This window comes from Oryctolagus cuniculus, chromosome X (genome assembly GCF_964237555.1).
Source record: "Oryctolagus cuniculus chromosome X, mOryCun1.1, whole genome shotgun sequence".
In the NCBI taxonomy this organism is placed as follows: domain Eukaryota; kingdom Metazoa; phylum Chordata; class Mammalia; order Lagomorpha; family Leporidae; genus Oryctolagus; species Oryctolagus cuniculus.
In genome coordinates, this window is record NC_091453.1 from 109865644 (window position 1) to 109871708 (window position 6065).

Here is a 6065-nt window from a genome sequence, read left to right on the forward strand (position 1 = left end):
AACAGAGCTAATCTACACTAAGTACTAAATGGACCTAATTGATATCTACAGAACACTTCATACCACAGGTGCAGAATACACATTCTTTTCATCAATGCATAGAACTTTCTATAGGACAGACCACATTCTAGGCCATAAAACAAGTTTCAGCACATTAAAAAAAATGGAGGGGCTGGTACTGTGGCATAGCGAGTAAAGCCACTGCCAGCAGTGCCAGCATCCAATATGGGGGCCAGTTTGAGTTCCAGCTGCTCTACTTCTGATCCAGTTCACTGCTATGTCCTGGCAAAGCACTGGAAGTTGCCTGAAGTCCTTGGGCCTCTGCACCCACGTGGGAGACCCAGAAGAAGCTCCTGGCTCCTGGCTTCAGATCAGCTCAGCTCCAGTCATTGTGGCCATTTGAGGCATGATGGGGCAGGTGCTTTGGTGCCGCCTGCAGTGCTGGCATCCCATATGGGCACCAGTTCATGTCCCAGCTGCTCCTCTTTGAATTCAGCTCTCCGCCAATGCACCTGGGAAAGCAGCAGAAGATGGGCTAGGTGCTGGGCCTCCAGCAGCCCATGGGAGACCCAGAAGAATCTCCTGACTCTTGGCTTCAGATCAGCCCAGCTCCAGCCATTGTGGCCATTTGTAGAGTGAACCAGTGGATGGAAGACCCTTCTCTCTGTCTCTCCATCTCTCTGTATCCACTTTCTTTCTGTCTCTCCCTCTCTGTGTCTGTAACTCTACTTCGCAAAATAAATAAAATATTTTTTTAAAAGGGTGATAAAAAATTCCTGGAAACAAATGAGGATGACAGCACAGCATATCAAAACTAAAGGGATACTGCAAAAGCAGTGTTAACAGGGAAGTTTATAGCAACTAGTGCCTAAATCAAGAAATTGAAAAAGCATTAAATAAATGAGCAATCAGTGCATCTCAAAGACCTAGAAAAAGAATAAACCAAACCCCAATTAGTAGGAGGAAAGAACTAATCAAAATAAGAGAATAAACAAAACAAAACAAAAAAAGATACAAAAGATCAGTGAAATGAAGAGCTGACTTTTCAAAGAAATTAAGAAAATCGAAATACCATTTCCCAATTAACCAAAAAAGTGAGGGAGAAGACCCAACTCAATAAAATCAGAAATAAAGAAGGAGATGTTACAATGGATACCACATTGAATTCTGTAATTAATACACAGTTATTCTTAAGTGTTGAAACTAAACTGAAAAGTGATCCCTGTTAAATATAAGAGTGGGAATAAGAGAGGGAAAAGATGTACAATTTGGGACACGTTCAATCGGACTTGCCCCAAATGATAGAGCTAGAAATGTGCCAGGGGATTCCAATTCAATCCCATCAAGGTGGCATGTACCAATGCCATCTCACTAGTCCAAGTGATCAATTTCTGTTCACAATTGATCATAATGAAAGGACTGAGAGTCAAAGGGATCACATATACAAGACTAGTGTTTGAAAATACTAACTGATAGAATAATAAAAAGGGAGAGAATGATCCAACATGGGAAGCGGGATACACAGCAGATTCATAGAATGGCAGATGTCCTATACAGCACTCTGGCCTCAGAATCAGCCCTTAAGGCTTTGGATTCGGCTGAAAATCCCATGACAGTATTTCAGGCATGGAAAGCCAAGACACTCTGGCAAAAAAAAAAAAAAAAAAAAAAATTGACCTAAATGAAAGATCTCTGTGAGTGAAATCCCAGTGGAAAGAACAGGTCATCAAAGAAGGAGGTACCTTTCTCTGAAGGGAGGAGAGAACTTCCACTTTGACTATGACCTTGTCTAAATATGATCAGAGTCGGTGAACTCAAAAGGCTTCCATAGCCTTGGCAACTCATAACAGGAGCCTAGGGTGATTACTGACGCCATAAACAGAGTGTCAAATTGTTAAGTCAACAACAGGAGATACTGTGCACTTACTCTTCATGTAGGATCTCTGTCCTTAATGTGCTGTACATTGTGATTTAATGCTATATCTAGTACTCAAACAGTATTTTTCACTTTGTGTTTCTGTGTGGGTGCAAACTGTTGAAATCTTTACTTAATATATACTAAACTGATATTCTGTATATAAAGAGAACTGAAAATGAATCTTGGCCGGCGCCGCGGCTCACTAGGCTAATCCTCTGCCTAGCAGCGCCGGCACACCGGGTTCTAGTCCCGGTCGGGGTGCCGGATTCTGTCCCGGTTGCCCCTCTTCCAGGCCAGCTCTCTGCTGTGGCCAGGGAGTGCAGTGGAGGATGGCCCAGGTGCTTGGGCCCTGCACCCCATGGGAGACCAGGAGAAGCACCTGGCTCCTGGCTCCTGCCATCGGATCAGCGCGGTGCGCCGGCCGCAGCACACTGGCCGTGCCGGCCATTGGAGGGTGAACCAACGGCAAAGGAAGACCTTTCTCTCTGTCTCTCTCTCTCACTGTCCACTCTGCCTGTCAAAAAAAAAAAAAAAAAAGAAAGAAAAAGAAAATGAATCTTGATGTGAATAGAAGGGGAGAGGGAGCGGGAGAGGGGAGGGTTATGGGTGGGAGGGAAGTTATGGGGGGGTGAAAGCTATTGTAATCCATAAGCTGTACTTTGGAAATTTATATTCATTAAATAAAAGTCCAAAAAATCCCAAATATATAAATAAATCTTAAGAGATAAAAAACAATGGATACCACAGAAATACAAAGAATCATCAAAAAATACTACAAACTGCTACATGACAACAAATTGGAAAATCTAGACGAAATGGATAGATTTCTGGACACATACAATCTACTCAAATTGAATCATGAAGACATAGAAAACCTAAATATACCAGTATCTAAGACAGAGATTGAATCAGTAAATAAAGACTCTCCCAAAAAGGAAAACTCAGGACCAGATGGCTTCATTGCAGAATTCTACCAGACTTTTAAAGAAGAACTAATTCCAATTCTTCTCAAGCTATTCAAAACAATTGAAAAGGAGGGAATCCTCCAAAACTACTTCTATAAGACCATCATCACCTTAATTCCAAAACCAGAAAAAATTACAACAGAGAGCCATAGACCAATGTTCTTGATGAACATAGATGTAAAAATCCTCGACAAAATACCAAAATTTAATTGATTGTTCACCTGGACTTGTGGGATTTATTCCTCATATGTAGGGATGATTCAATACACACAAATCAATCAAAATGATACATCATATTAACAAATTGAAGAATAAAATCATATGATTATCTCAACAGATACAGAGAAAGAATTTGATAACATACAATATTCTTTCATTAAATAAACCTTAAGCAAATTGAGTATAGAAGGAACATTCCTCAACACAATCGTGGCAATTGATGACAAATCCACAGCCAGCATCATACTAAATGGGGAAAATCCAGAAGTATTTCCACTAAGATCTATAACCAGAAAAGAATGCACACTTTCACCATTGTTATTCAATGTACTTCTGGAAGTTTTAGCTAGAGCCATTAGACAAGAAAAAGAAATAAAAGGGATATAAATTGGAAGAGAAGAAGTCAAATTATCCCTGTTTGCAGATAACATGATTCTATATATAGGGGAACCAAAAAACTCCAGTAAGAGACTATTGGAACTCAAAATCAATAGCCTTTCTATGCACAAACAATGTCATGACTGAGAAAGAACTTGTAAGATAAATCTCATTCACAATAGCTATAAAAAGTTTAAATAACTTGGAATAAATTTAACCAAGGATGTGAAAGATCTCTACAATTAAAATTATAAATCATTAAAGAAAGACATAGAAGAAGACATAAAAAAGAATTAATATCAAAATGTCCATACTACAGAAAGCAATTTACAGATTCAATATGATCCTAATCAAAATACCAATGACATTCTTCTCAGATTTAGGAAGAATGCTGCTAAAATTGATATGGAGACACAAGAGAACCAGAATAGCTAAGGCAATCTTAAACAACAAAAACAAAGCTGGAGACACTATGATACCAGAATTCAAGACACACTGCAGGGGCTGGTGCTGTGGAATAGTGGGTAAAGCTATGGCCTGCAGTGCTGGCATTCCATATGGATGCTGGTTCGAGTCCCAGCTACTTCACTGTGATCCAGCTCCCTGCTAATCCACCTGGGAAAGTATTGGAAGATGTTCCAAGTCCTTGGGCCCCTGCACTCACATGGAAGACCTGGAAGAAGCTCCTGGCTCCTGGCTTCAGATCAGCCCAGCTCTGGCTATTGTGGCCATTTGGGGAGTGAAATAGCAAGTGGAAGATCTCTCTTTGTCTCTGCTTCTGCCTCTCTGTAACTCTGCCTTTCAAATAAATAAATAAATTTCATTAAAAAAAGACACACTACAGGGCAGTTACAATCAAAACAATCTGGTACTGGCACAAAAATAGGAATGTAGACTAATGAAACAGAATAGAAACCCCAGAAATTAATATATTCATCTACAACCAACTAATCTTTGACAAATGAACTAAAATCAATCCCTGGAGAAAGGAAAGTTTCTTCAAAATTGGTGCTGGGAAAATTGGATCTGTGTATATAGAAGTATGAAAGAAGAACCTTACCTTACGTATGCAAAAATCAATTCAAATTGGATAAAGAATCTAAATCTATGATATCATCAGATTGTTAGAGAAAAACATTGGGGAAACTCTGCAAGACATTGGCATAGGCAATGACTTCTTAGAAAAGACCCCAGAAGCACAAGCAATCAAAGTAAAAATATACAAATGGGAATATATCAAGCTAAGAAGGTTCCACAATGCAAAGGAAACATTTAACAAAGTGAAGAGGCAACTGGCTGGCGCCGCGGCTCAATAGGCTAATCCTCCGCCTTGCGGCACCAGCACACCGGGTTTTAGTCCCGGTCGGGGCGCCGGATTCTGTCCCGGTTGCCCCTCTTCCAGGCCAGCTCTCTGCTATGGCCCAGGAGTGCAGTGGAGGATGGCCCAGGTCCTTGGGCCCTGCACCCGCATGGGAGACCAGGAGAAGCACCTGGATCCTGGTTTCGGATCAGTGCAATGCACCGGCCGTGGCGGCCATTGGAGGGTGAACCAACAGCAAAGGAAGACCTTTCTCTCTCTCACTGTCCACTCTGCCTGTTAAAAAAAGAAAAAAATGTGAAGAGGCAACTGACAGAATGGGAAAAAATATTTGTATACTCTGCAACTGATAAAGTATTAATACCCAGAGTCTACAAAGAGCTTAAGAAACTCAAAAACAGCAAAACAAAGAATCCAGTTAAGAAATGGGGAAAGGAATTGAATAAGCATTTTTTAAAAGTTGAAATTCAAATGGCCAACAGACACATGACAAAATGCTCAGGATCACTAGCCATCAGGGAAATGCAAATAAAAACCACAGTGAGGTTTCACCTCATCACTGTTAGAATGGCTTTCATCCAAAAATAATAAATAATAAATACTGGCAAGGATGTGGGGAAAAGGGTACCCAATACACTTTGGAGGGAATGTAAATTAGTGCACACTCAATATGAAAGACAGTATAGAGATTCCTCAGAGATCTGAAAATAGATCTGCCATATGATCCAGCCATCCCATGCCTGGATATTTACCCAAGGGAAATGAAATCACCATAAGAAAGAGTTATCTATACTCCCATGTTCATTGCAGCTCAATTCACAATAGGCAAGATATGGAATCAATACAGATGTCCATCAACTCTTGACTGGATAAAGAAAATGTGATATATATATACACCATGGAATAATACTCAGCTATAAAAAGGATGAAATTCTGTCTTTTGCAACAAAATGTATGCAATTGGAAACCATAGTGAAAAAAGCCAGTCTCAAAAAGATAAATATCATACATTTTTTCTGATGTGTGGCAGTTAATATAGAATGCAAAAAAATGTTTCGGAATGAAACTGACATTTTGGGATATGATTGTCTTTTTTAGCCTTTGAACTGTGGTCTTCCTACTTTTCAGTTGTTGCATATTTTGATTAGTGGCAAATTAAGCATGTGAATATAGAGTGTGTTAAAATTATGTCTTTGCAAAAACTGATGAAGAAAAGGGAGGGAGAGAGGGGATGGGGAGAGCAGGGGAGTGAGGGAAGTGATTTTCT